The sequence below is a fragment of the Parasteatoda tepidariorum genome, chromosome 2 (assembly GCF_043381705.1).
Source record: "Parasteatoda tepidariorum isolate YZ-2023 chromosome 2, CAS_Ptep_4.0, whole genome shotgun sequence".
Classification (NCBI taxonomy): Eukaryota; Metazoa; Arthropoda; class Arachnida; order Araneae; family Theridiidae; genus Parasteatoda; species Parasteatoda tepidariorum.
This window is the reverse complement of record NC_092205.1, coordinates 52438379-52452905: the sequence shown is the minus strand read 5'-3', so window position 1 is coordinate 52452905 and position 14527 is coordinate 52438379. Positions and strand designations below refer to the sequence as shown.

The 14527-nt window shown below is 28.7% G+C and overlaps 1 protein-coding gene across 1 annotated transcript in view; it reads right to left on the bottom strand.

The window, feature by feature from the left end:
• The window catches only part of LOC107446299 (uncharacterized), a 40344-nt gene extending 26551 nt beyond the window's left edge, over nucleotides 1-13793 (bottom strand). Inside the window, exon 1 of the mRNA XM_043041220.2 lies at nucleotides 13665-13793. The gene's annotated coding sequence lies outside the window, so the exon portion shown is untranslated. The remainder of the gene's footprint in view (nucleotides 1-13664) is intronic.
• Between the last annotated feature and the right edge of the window lie 734 nt (nucleotides 13794-14527).

Here is a 14527-nt window from a genome sequence, read left to right as displayed (position 1 = left end):
CAATGAAAAAAGAGTACAAATTCAGAAATATTTTTTTCTAAATATTACTTCCATAAAATATATTTCGTTAACAATAATTTTATATAATCTTGTCCATTAAGAACACTTCTTAAAGCTTTCTATTAATAAAATGGGATTGCCCACTTAAACATATAAACCAATTACCTCTGTCTCGAACGAAAACTGACTAAAGTTCCTATTAGGGATTATTTTAAAGGCATTGTTTCCGAAAAGTACTTTTTGTTTCGACAACTTTCAAGAAATTGATTTTGTGAACAAATATTAAATATGAAATATTTTAAGGCTGCACTTATATTTACCCTTTTTATTGAATTTCACTTTTAATGAAACTAGTAAATTAAGTTTTTTACATTAAAGATGAAAATATAATTTGCAAAATTTAAGATATATAAAATAAAATGCATAGCGGCGTTTAATATGTATATTTTATATGTATATCTTATATGTATATTAGTTATTTTATATTTTATATATTATTTTATGTAAACAAATCAAAGCATGAAATATTTTTAAAGCTTTACATATATTTACCCTTTTTATTGAATTTCATTCTTAATACGACTAATAACTTAAGTTCTGTGCATAAAAGATGAAAATATAATTTGAAAAATTAAAGATATACGAAATAAAATTAATAACAGTATTTTATATTTATATTTTATTTGTATATTTTATATGTATATTTAATATGTATATAAGTTATTTTATATTTTATATATTGTTTTATGTGAACAAATCAAACTATGCAATATTTCTAAATCTGTACTTATATTTACCCTTTTTATTGAATTTCACTTTCATTAAGACTAATAAATTACGTTTTCTTCATAAATGAGGAAAATATACAAAATGAAATACATAGCAGTATTTTACATGGCACGTGGCAAAATTAACCATCAATTGTTATAAATGTTTTAATAATTTTCCTTTTTAGATTTCATTAGTAACATTTCTTAAAAGCAGTGATATTTTAATAACCTTTTAAATCTAAAAATGCAGTTGCAGATATAAACTTTAAATTACAGATAATATAGAGATTAGCATTTACGATTTACTGCAAAAATTTGAAAATACAAACAAAATCGGTCTGTTTTTTATCATATGTATTTTATAATATTGTTAACCTTTAACCTTAAAGTTATAAATTTCGCAAATATTTTCACAATTTTTGCTTTATCATTGATTATATAATTGCATTATAAAAAATAAATAATTCAAATTGTTGGTTTATTGATATAATTTTCAAATTCTGAAATAAATAACGGATAGCATGAATAATTGTGAGCATGGGTTACATAAATGAATTTGCTGATTTGTAAACTTTCAACAAGAATAAAAAAAGAATAATAAAAAAAACAGAATAAAAAAATGAACAGAAAAAAACATTACAAAAATGTTTGGTAATAAATAATCGCTATGAAAAAAATTTTTAGTCTGAACTACGAAAATATGGCAAAGTTTACCGTATTTCTTCTTCTATGGAGACACCAAAAGCTTGGTATTTTCTCCAAAGCACTTTCGCTATGGCACTAATGGTTTTAGTCAAGTTTTCATTAGAATATGGTTTTATAATACACTTATGGAAAAAAAAAACACCAAGAAAAAACTATCGTAGGGAAATGAAATTTCGGCAATGCGTTTGCATGAGTAACATATTTAATTGATCAAAGCTTCAACATCCCAGGTTGATGCAATTAAGAGAAAAACCATTTCAAATGTGAAATACTGGTTCATTAATAACCAGTGTAACCACCAGAAATTTAATGCAAGCATGCAAACGGGCAGACATTGTGTTGTACAGATGACGTACGCCATTTTGTAGGATGGAGTTCCATGCCTGCTGTACTTGGTCAGTCAATATAGGGATAGTTAATGCTGGTTGCGAACGACGCTGAAGTCGTCCAATGATGTCCAATGCTTGTTCAATTGGTGAAAGATCTGGTGATCTAGCAGGTCTAGGCAACATGTCGACATTCTGTAGAGCATGTAGGGTTACAACAGCAGTGTAAGCACTGCTCATGAGTAACAAGAAAACGGGTTGTATCACCAGATTGACGCTCAAATTTGTAGTCGAAAGAAATTGCTCCCCAGTTCATAAAATCAGGTGTAGGTCCAGCATCTCTAGGTCGGAGACATGTCGGTAGCAAGTGCTCCCCTGACCTCCTTCTAACCAATAAACTGTTATCACTCGCACCACGGCAAAGCTGACTTTCATCAGAGAACACAATAGATCTCCACTCTTTCCTCCTGTGAGCTCTAACTCGACACCACTCTTGTCGTAAACAGCAGTGGTTTGGAGTGAGAGGAATGCAAGCTACAAGGCGCCTTGCTTGGAGCTGTACTTAAAGTAGCCGATTTGTAAACGTTGTGTCACTGCAGTGCCAACTGCAGCTCGAATCTTTGATTCAGACCGCTGTTTGACCATTGAGTCTAACAATCATACAGTGGTGGCTAAGAGGATAGAGCCGTCTTCTTCCAATGAAGTGAGCTAAGTTTTAATTCCAGTGATGACCGGTTGATACAAATTCCTCACCCGGCTCGCATCGACCACAGTGCTGACGTAAAATATCCTCAGTGGTTGACGGATTATGTGCTAGAGTCTCCTTGCCGCCAGGATTTTATAGCTTTCCTTTCCATGTAACTCAAATGCGGGTTAGCTCCATCAAAAAGTCCTCCACGGAGGCAAATTTCTCCCAATACCTGATTCAGGAGTTCCTTTGTCTTCTGGTTTAGGTTTGAAATTACAAGGCTACGGAGTTGAACATCAGTAGTCGTAGACGCAAAATATTGGGTCAGCTGTTCAACGACGGTTATAAAATAAAATCCTGCACAGTAGGGCCGGGATATCCTGGTTGGTAGGGAGTTGGACTCGTGTTCGTGAGAACGGGAGTTCGAATCCAGCCAACAGAGGAATCCCAGTGTATTAAATGGAGACTGATGCAAGTTAAATCTGTCTTCCAAGTTACCATAACAAATCAATACCTCTGGATGTAATGATCCAGGAGTTCTCTTGTCTTCCGGATTGGGCTCAAGATTTCAAGGCTATGTAGTTGAACATTGATAGCCGTAAACTCAAAATTTGGGTCGGCTGTTCAACTCTGGTATATAGTACCATGCACAGTTGATACGTTTCTCCCCAGTCTTTCTGCAATATCGCGGAAGGAAATTTAACCTTCCCGCTGCCTTATTACACGACATATTACAAGTTCATAGTCAGTGGGCTGTTGATAATGGCTTCTTCGTCTTCTTAAAGGCATTCTTAATTCACGATGTCAAAATTTAACAAAAAATAATGCTTGCGAACTGCTGGAGACGCATTTAAAGTAACCCAGATTTGCGCGTTCACTGTGACTCAACTAGTGCAAAACTTACTAAATTTGAGTAGACATCCTCTTTTAGTCGTATAAACAAGCCTGCCAAATTAATTTATCTTGCATAATCCTTCTTGGTGTTGATTTTTTTCCGCCAGTGTGTGTTATAAAATTTGGAAAATGCGGTTAAATTTGGAAGGTCTATGATGATACTTCAGAACATGGCATAGAAACACTTTATTGAGATAAATTTACTTTTCAGATCTGTATTTTTTTTAAATTTTTTATTTTTAGCTAAATGCGTTTTTTACAAGAACTATATACATATGATTGGTAAAACAAAAATTTCCATGTGAGCGGAAAAATTTCCAAAATGATTGATTTTAATATAGCATATTTTGGGTTTATTAGCCAGAATTGTGTTCATCTTTCATCAGAAATGTCATCAATATTGAAAAGACCACATTGTACTGTAATTTTACCAGATTTTTTTCTCCACGTATTTTATCTCAATATTATTTTAAAATTTTATTTGAAAAAATGCTCAAGTTTTCAATAAAATAAATGGTATAAAATAATATATAAAATACAATATTTAAAACATAATATATAACATATAATATATAAATATAATATGTAACATATAATAAAATATATTATATAAAATAGTTGCTAAATCAAGAAAATCTAAAATAATTTAGTAATATTTTGAATGCATTTTCTTTAAGGATAAAAAAATAACGTCGGAAGATTACTCACTATCATTTATCTATCAGTTAAATTTGAAGCGAAATTAATCAAAACAAATTTAATAATAATATCATGTTAAATTTTTAATTCTAAGACGCATTTCAGACTCTAAAACAAAAGTTGCACAATGTGTTTATTACAAATAATATTTATACGATGTACTCTACTAGTAAACATTTAGTGAATGTTTACTAGTAGAGTTTACTGAGTTAAGCTTTAATGACTTTTATTTGAAAATGTTCATGAATGTTCATGAATTAATTATGTTCTTCGTTAATTTATGTAAAAATGGACGACTTTTGTATCTGTAATTAGTTTTAAAAAGTGTCATAAAAAGTAATTTATGTTAAAGCAGACGACTTTTGTATGCATTACTATTATCATTCTAAAAAGTTTGCGTTACAATAAACAGAATACGTTTGCATCAATTATCTCGCTGTACTAAGAAATCGTAAAGGCAGCCTCTAACACCGACACCTATGTTTTGGGTGTTCATAAATTGAAACGTTATCGTTTTTTACCGGTAGCGTTTGAAAAGTCTGTATTACAAACAAAGGCTTTTGTATTAATTAGCATTTTAAAATATTATTTTAAAAAGTTTGCGTTACAACCAAAGAGTTTTGTATCAATTATTATTTTAAAATATCAGTTTAAAAATATTGCGTTCTATCCAAAGTCTTTCGCAGCAATTTTTTAAATCTAATTTTAAAAAGTTTATGTTAAAGCAAAATATATTAATTATTATTTTAAAACCTCATTGCAAAAAGTTTGCTGTTGTTAGAGCAGACGACTTTTATATTTATTAGCATTTTAAAATATCATTTTAAAATTGTTGTGTTACATCCGAAGGTTTTTGTAGCAGTTATTATTTTTAAAACATCATTGTAAAAATTTTATTTATATTATAACAGATGATTTTTGTACCTATTATTGTTTTAAAAATCATTGTGAAATGCATGAAAGCGGAGTCTTGAAATTTACTAAAAAATGAATTCATCTTTTGGGGAAAACTGTAAAGTGAGTGGAAGAAAAGTATTTTAGTTTTCTTCGAAAGATCGAAAACACTTCAGTTAAAGTTCAAGAAACTCTTTGAAACTTAAATTGCTAGTCAAAAGTTTCTCCGTTTTGATATAAAAACATAAAAAATGCAACAAATCAATGCCCAGTTCAAAAAATATATTTTCATTGTTTATTATTATGCTATGAGGACAATTTAATTTTAAAATAATAATAATTAACGCTTTTTTTCACATTATATTAAAAGGCTTTTACATAGCTCTATTACCAATTTTAAGATAAACAACATAGTAATTGTCTTCTAGCGTTACTTTTTATTAAGTGAGGTAATTTAAAAGTTTTTCTGCGCAAAAAAATCGATTGATAATAACTTAATATATCCTCATTTATCTTAAGTTAATTTTTAATACTTTCTATTGATTTCTCAAGTTTACTGAGTTAAATTTTATTTTGGTAAACACGATAACAAATAATATTTACGTCAACTTGATTGTTTACTTCATCGGATTATAATATTGAGTTACGTTTTAACTTTTGACAGGCATGCAACTTATTAAGATTTTACCTATTCTTATCATTCTTTTTTGTTAATTAGGCACTATATTTTATCATATAGAATCAATCATTATGAGTCATTATCATCAATCATTATGAATGAATACATTTTAATTAATGATAATAAATATAATAGAAAATAATCGAGAGTAATTTTTAATCGAAAAAGAAAAATGGTCCCTCTGATTTATTTTGAGATTTAATAAGATATCTGTTCCTTACTTTTTCGATTTTAATAGATCTATAGAACATGTTCCCATTTAGAATTAAGACACAAATAATTGATCTGAGAAATTTAATACCCATGTTATGAATTTCTGCCTGATCAACAGATGGCGCTGTAATTATTCATAATGCTTATGAATATGCGTCACTCGGATGACAGGCAATGAATTGAAATAGAAGGCTTATGGGAAAGTCTAACAAATATCACACCTTCATTATTCCTTGTTTTGATTGTTTGCATTATTAAATTTGGTTATTGTAAGTTTGACCTGCTTTTCATTGAAGCATTCTACACTGAACTATTTTGCAGTAGCCATAATGAGAATGTTATATTTTTTCCTAATACGACATAATCATTATGCTGCATTTAGAACCTAACAATTAATCAATTATATCAATTGAATCAATTAATATAAATCAGTTGAATCAATTAATATCAATTAAAAATGAGTCCTTTCACATTTATAGTAGAGGAAGAAATATAGGCTAAATATTTTATTTTTAGATATAACGAGTTACATTAGTTGTTTTTAAGATGTTTTTATACGAATAGAATAAGCATCAAAGGACTAAAATTTATGAGGTTTTTTCACTGGATGAAAAATTGTCATAACTTAACTTTCCGAAAGGTTCAACACAAAATCACACGATTTCGGTGAGATGGGTGTCAAAAAGTGGTTTTAAATAAAAATTTTAAAATTTTTTTTCACAGCTTTGTAATATTTTTGAAGTGTTTATATTGTACCGTATTTTTGTACTTTCTTTTTTCCGTATATATACTGTATCCCATTTTTGTACTTTCTTTTCACTTTTGTATTTATACCATAGCTCATTTTTTAAATTTCTTCCATTTTTAATATTTATTCGTATAATATTTTTGTACTTTCTTCTCTTTTTTATACTTATAACGTAGCTCGTTTTTGTACTTTCTTTTGTATTTAAACAGTAGAACATTTTGTTCATGGCGTGTATGCAATAAAATCATGTCATTTAATTAATGATCTAGTTTTATTGCATCTAAAAGTACACCGTAAAGTTTAATTAAAATTAGGAATTAACAAAGACTTCTCATCCAATTAAAAACATAAAATATTAAAACTATTCCGCTGCATAAAACATATTTTATAAAAGCTAATCTTAGTAACGTAAATATTATGCATTTTATTAAGTGAATCGGAATTATTTCACTATTCAATTACTCAATGAATTTATTAAGTAATAAATTATATTCACAAATAATTAATACTGTTCCATCATCGGTGATAGAATTATCACTGTACTGAAAGAAAACATAATTTATGGTGATTATTGATGATTAAATGATGACTTTAGTTGAATTAAATCAATTGGTAGAACTATACCTTTTTTAAAATGCTGAATAAAGAAATACATCAAGTTGAAACAACAAATTTCGTATTCAGTCGTATTGAAAACGCTCACCCTCAAGTGCTCGTTAAGCTCTCGTAATTAATATTATTTTTCTTTCCTTCTATGATGTTGTTAATAATTTTAATTACGATTAGATTAATAATTAAAATAGTCTCTAAAACGGTTCATATCATAAATAAATTTGTCTTAGAGCATACATTTTTCTTTCACAACTATTTTTTTTTATTTTTTGCTATTATTTCTCAATTGTTTTTAATATTTTTTATTGGAAGAATTCCTTTTCTGGTATTGTTTAAATTTCATCCTTTCTAATGTAATTTTAACTTCCTACAGACTTTATTTTAGCACTAATTATGCGCTTTTTCATACCATGTATTTAACAATTTAAGTTGCTTTCAATTGTTTATTCTTATAGCCTGCAAAAAATAGTTAAATTTCAGCTCAGTAATGACATCTTTGGTTAAAAAGAAAACAACAGCATATTTTTGGTGAACATAACAAAAATATGCGGTACTTAAACCATTTATTTGGTAATTTTTCTTTTCATATAGTAACGGTTCCCCGAAAATTCCAGTTTTCAAAATTATAGTTCTTATTACCACACATTTTGTGAAAAATACAAAAACTGAATAGTAAATTTGACCGAATCTATAGTTTTTATACCATACTTTAAGGTACCATGGTAAAATTACCAAATTTTACTACATTTATCGAATTTTATCGCAATTTAAAATCATATTTTATTGTTAATATCACCTGAATCATAACCAAAGCTCTTCGGTAAAAAATACCGAGCTTTTTGGTTCTCCCATATAGCCAGAAATACGAATAAAAATGAGCATTTCATAATGTTTCGCACTAAAAAAAAATTCTTGCATTCGAACACCAAAACAAACCCATTACTTTACCCCAAAGTGGTGTTTCACTACGCTTAATACCCAAGGATGATTCCTGATGTTGTAAAACACCTAGAATGTTTCTTACACTACTTGTTATAAAATAACCGCAACCAAACACCATGTTTGCAATTCAGTAGCACTAAACTCAGTCAGAGGGCTGTAGTCATTCAACACTTTCGTCCTCAGCCCTTACCTACTCAGAGAATCAGTCCAAAATCAAAAGCCATCTATCAAAAAAGTGGAGAATCCCCCCCCCCCTTTCATAACTGGTATGCGGCCAAGGAACCGGGCTCTTCACTTGTTCTTATAGGTGATAGAGCGTCTCAAACAGCAATTTCCAGAATGGCAAGTGGACACACGAATAGTCTCTCGTACTTTGAAGGAAGAAAGACTTATGCAGTTTGCTCCAAATGTGAAGCCCAGCAGGCCTCTGCCGAACATATCCTTGACTACTTGGGCCTTTCCAAGGAGGACTTATACCCTACTCCACTTCTTGTCATCGACATTTTGAGGGTCAACAACCTATTGGATCTTGTCTGACTCCGTCAGACAATTGGAGAATAAGGAACAACAACAACAAACTCAGTCATGTTTAAAATTCAGTTGCACTAAACTCAGACATGTTTGCAATTCAGCAGCACTGCTTTACCCTAAAGTGGTCTTTCAATACGCTTAAAAACCAAGGAAATTCCTGATGTTGTGAACCACCTAGAATGTTTTTGAACTACTTGTTGCAAAGTAACTAAAACCAACCACCATGTCTACAATTCAGTAGCACTAAACTCAGTCATGTTTGCAATTCAGTAGCACTGTTTTACCCCAATGTGGTATTTCACTGCGATTAAAACCCAAGGATGATGCCTATTGTAGTGAAACACCTAGAATGCTCTTTACACTATTTTTTGTAAAGTAACCGCAACCAACTACCATGTTTGCAATTCAGTAGCATTAAACTCAGTCATGTTTGCGATTCAGTAGCACTGCTTTACCCCAAAGTGGTGTTTTACTACGCTAAAACCCAAGGATGATGCCTATTGTAGTGAAACACCTAGAATGTTCTTTACACTACTTTTTGTAAAGTAACCGCAACCAACTACCATGTTTGCAATTCAGTAGCATTAAACTCAGTCATGTTTGCGATTCAGTAGCACTGCTTTACCCCAAAGTGGTGTTTTACAACGCTAAAACCCAAGGATGATGCCTATTGTAGTGAAGCACCTAGAATGTTCTTTACACTACTTTTTGTAAAGTAACCGCAACCAACTACCATGTTTGCAATTCAGTAGCATTAACCTCAGTCATGTTTGCAATTTAGTAGTACAGCTTTACCCCAAAGTGATGTTCCACTACGCTTAAAACCCAAGGATAATTCCTGATGTTGTGAAACACCTAGAATGTTTTTTTGCATTACTTGTTTTAAAGTAACAGTAACCAAATACCTCGTTTGCAATTCCGTAGCACAAAACTCAATCATGTTTGCAATTCAGTATCAGTAAAATTTATAATTACAGTAAGATGTGATACACAAAAGATAGAGTAAAGTTATTTTATACGAGACAATATAAAGCAAGAATTAGTAACTTAGGTTAAATACATGTACAAATTCTTAATATAAAATTAGTTTGTAAATCAAACGTAAGCGTAGCATAGAGAGAATATTAAGACTAATTTGAACTAGGCTTAACAGACCAGGAATCTATCTATATTATATAAAACGCTAATACGTATGTATCAATAAAACCGATGATATTTCTTTTCTCGCGTTGGCAACAGTTTTCATTTTTAATTGATAGGATTCGGCGCGCAAGAGCACGTAGTGAGCATCATATGGCTAAGCTATATTATATAAAACGCTAATACGTTTTAATTGATAGGCTTCGGAGCGCAAGAGCACGTCGTGAGCATCAAATGTCTAATCGGGTGAATTCTCACCGAATTATCAAAAACATTCTCACAAAATTATCTTCATCGAAGCCGATGCTTTACATCCGGCGTTCAGTACTATTTCATATTGTTTTACAACACATGGTTTTAGCCCTCTGGTGGGAAAGACTTTAAAACAAAACTTACAACAGTTACTTTTCTCAACAACTGAAATTTAGAATAGTGTGATTAAGAAAAATATGTGAACTGTTTGCAATTTCAAATTAATATTGAAATGTACAGGTTNNCATATGATGCTCACTACGTGCTCTTGCGCGCCGAAGCCTATCAATTAAAACGTATTAGCGTTTTATGTAACATAGATTAGCCATATGATGCTCACTACGTGCTCTTGCGCGCCGAATCCAATCAATTAAAAATGAAAACTGTTGCCAACGCGAGAAAAGAAATATCATCGGTTTCATTGTTACATACGTACGTATTAGCGTTTTATATAATATAGATAGATAGAAGATAGTTACAGCGTCATTTGTCAATTTAATTTTTCCGAAAATAAATGAGACACCATTTATATCAGATACAGTTGAACTAAATTCATATTTTATGACACTTATCAAACAAGTCCATACGTATAACTTACCAATTACTTAAATTTGAGGCAATCCATTAAAATTGAGTTATACATTTTAAGTACCTTCATTATACTCTACACGGAGAAAAAAAATCGATAAATTAGCGTACTGCATGGTTATGACTTTTCTAGTAAAAAAAACAACAACATAATTCTGGTTACTAAAACCATAATATATGATATTCAAACCATTCATTTGTTTTTTTTTCTTTCTTGTTTATATAGAAATGGTTTAAAAGAAACTTTGGTTTTTTAAATTATATTTCTTAATACCACATATTTAGTAAAAATTACAGAACAGAAAAGTAAATTTAATCGAATAAATGATTTTTATGCCATGCTCTAATATATATCATATAAATATCAAACTTTACCGCATTTAACACATTTTATGACATATTATAAAACTATACTTTATTGTTAATTTTACTAAAATTGTACCAAAGCATTTCGATAAAAATTATTGCGATTTCTGGTGTGGTGACGCTAGAAACAAGGTAAATATTACCATATTCTGGTCGTTTTATCTGGCATTTTTTGTTCTGATAGTTTAAATGCTTTTCTCAGTTATTATCTTGAAAATCACTCTGCATATAGAATTTATTCGAAGAAACACTGCACATTGCACATATGCAATAAAGATAATTTTTTGCCATTCACAAAAATTTGAAACTTATTTTTGCCAATATACAAAAAAAATCACAAAATTTTGTTAACTTTGGATAATTTTCATAAGAATATATTTTTTTCTTTCGTCTAATTTACACTCATGTTTCTCAAATAATTCAGCTAGAAATGTAATGCAGTATTTTATAGAGTCACATGTTTCTGTTATACATTATTCACGCAAATCTTCTTTAGAATAATTAAGTAATTTTGTTGTATACTTTAAATGTTGTTATTGTTTATTAATATATTTTTTAGTAACTGAGATTTCGAAAGATTTTAATTTAAACAAATTTTTAAGGCACAGAATATTTTTTAGCATTTTAACCTTAACTTTTAAATGAAAAGAAATATCAATACCGTGAATAATTTTTGCCAAAAATAATACATAAATACATAAATTGAAATATGCATTTTTTGCAAATAGCACAACAAATTATCAAAAAAATTTTTAATTGCAAAACAGATAAATAGATGCTCCTGAAAAACAAATTTTCTTTTATCTTTTGTTTCGTTCATTTTTTTTTGAAAAGAAAACACAAAAAGAATTAAATCATTTAAAATGTCAATTACTAAAAAATAAATTATTGAACAATAACAATATTTAAAGTAGATAACGAAATTATTAAATAAGTTAAAAAAATTTCAGAAAAAGAGTTAACGTGGACGACGTATAGCAGAAACTTAAGAACCTATAAAATACTGCATTAGTTTTCTAGCTCAATTAAGAACCTATAAAATACTGCATTAGTTTTCTAGCTCAATTATTTGAGAAATATACAGTATGAATTCGACAAAAGAATAAAAATATTATTCAATAGAAACTATCCAAAGTTAATAACCTTTTTAAAATTTGTTTTTGTATATAAATAAAAATAAATTTTAAATTTTCGGAATGACAAAAAATTATATTTTGTATCATATACACATGTGCAGTCATCTAATGAATTTACCAAGATTTCTTATTGAGATTTCTAAGATTTCCTTTTATTATCCCACTGAGAAGAAAAATTATGGTTGAAACTACCAGAATATTGTAAAGTTAGTAATTTATATTTTTGTTATTGACACTTCGAACGATTTTAATTTAAACATATTTATGATGCATGAAATTTTTTTTTTTTTTTTTTGCGTTTTAACCATAAGAAGAAAAATCAATACTGTGCATAATTTTTTCCAAAAATATAAATTAAATATATAAATTCAAACATACAGATTTGGGTGATAGCTCAAAATATTGTCAAAATTTTTTCTTTAAATTGTATAATGGATGCTCCCGGAAACAAAATTTCTCCTCTTTTTGTTTCCTTCTTTCTTCTTGAAAAAAGGAAAATGTGAAAAGTATTAAATAAAAATCATTTGAATTGTCGATTACTAAAAAGTGAGTTGTTAAGCAATAACAACATTTAAATTGTATAACTAAATTATTTAACTTGTTAAATATTTTCTGAAAAAAATTAATGTAAACAATGTAAAGCAGAAACATAAGAACCTATAACATACTACGTTACATTTCTAGCTCAAATATTTGCGACTCATAAGTGGGGATTTGACAAAAGGATAAAAAATATAATTAAATGAAATTATCAAAATTGATAACATTTTTATAGTGTTTTTTTTGCATATTAACAAAAATAAATTTTAAATTTTTGGAATGAAAAAAAAACTATATTTAGTATCGTGTAGGCACTGTATCTCTTGTAATGAATTTCCCAAGATATCCCGCTATTTTTCGACTAAGAAAAAAAGTAAGGTTAAAACTACCAGAATATGGTAAAATTAATAATTTATTTTTAGTAATAGACATTTCGAACGATTTTAATTTAATGAAATCAAGGATGCATGAAATATTTTTTTAAATGTTTTAGCCATAACTTTTGAATAAGAAAAAATCGATATCGTGCATAATTTTTAAAAAAATATACAGTTAATATGTAAATTCAAACATGCAGTTTTGGTTGATAGCACAAAACAATTGTCAACATTTTACCTTAAACGGCAAAACAGATATGCTTTTGAAAAAGAAACCTTCTCCTCTCTTTCTTCTTTGAAAAAAGGAATTAAAATTAAATATTATAATTTTTTGAAAATAACTAATTCATATATTAAAATAATTAATTACTTTTTAAAAAAACTATCTTTTTTTAAAATGAATTATTTAATTTAGTTTAAACACTTTAAAGTCAATAAATTTAAAAACGTAAATTTTAAAACTTTCAAACTTTCGAAAGAAGTTGGTATTGCATAGTATAATTCTTTCGAAAAAATTTGTGGAAATTTATTTTAAGAATTGATAATAAAAGAATGTTCACTTACCTATGTCGTCAAAGTGTATCGTCAAGTCAATGATGAAGGCGGATAGTGTCGATCCCTTTGGCGGGGGATACACTATATAGAAGATGAGAGTTTTGCGTGGGCGTTCTGCTCTCCCATCATGATAATTATGAGGGGGGTGAACTCAAATTGCGCGCCCTCTTCTATCAAATCTGCTGACCATTGCGCACATTCGAAGCGCTCTCATTCAAATTTTATTTCTTACATCTAATGTCGCTTTGAGAAGGAAAAAATAAGGGAAAGGGGAAAATAATGACATTCGGTTGTTTGCAAAGCATTGAAAAGATTGTTGCAAAGTAGAATCTTTTTATGCTTGAAAATTTAAATTAAGCAAAATTTAGGTCTTATTAGAATGTAGAAATAGTGACTTTATTAATATTGTAGATATAATAACTTAAATATAATAACTTACATAAAATAACTTTTTATATTTTAATTTCTTACTAATTACAGTATAATTTTATTTCTATATCTAATGCTGTTTTGAATTTGACTAAGGGAATAACAATGACATTCGGTTGATTGCAAAGCATTGAAAAAATTGTTGCAAAGTAGAATATTTTTATGGTTTAAAGCTTAAAATTAAAGGAAATTTCGGACTTATTTGATTGTAGAAAGAGTAACATTACTAATATTGTAGATATAATAAATTACATAAAATAACTTTCAATATTTTAATTTTTTACTAATTTCTGCACTTCTCGGTATAATTTTATTTCTATAACAAATGTTGGTTTTGAAGTTGATTAGGGGGATAATAATGACATTCGGCAAAGCATTAAAAAATTGCTGCAAAGTAGAGTATTTTTTATGGTTTACAGCTTAAAATTAAAGAAAATTTAAGA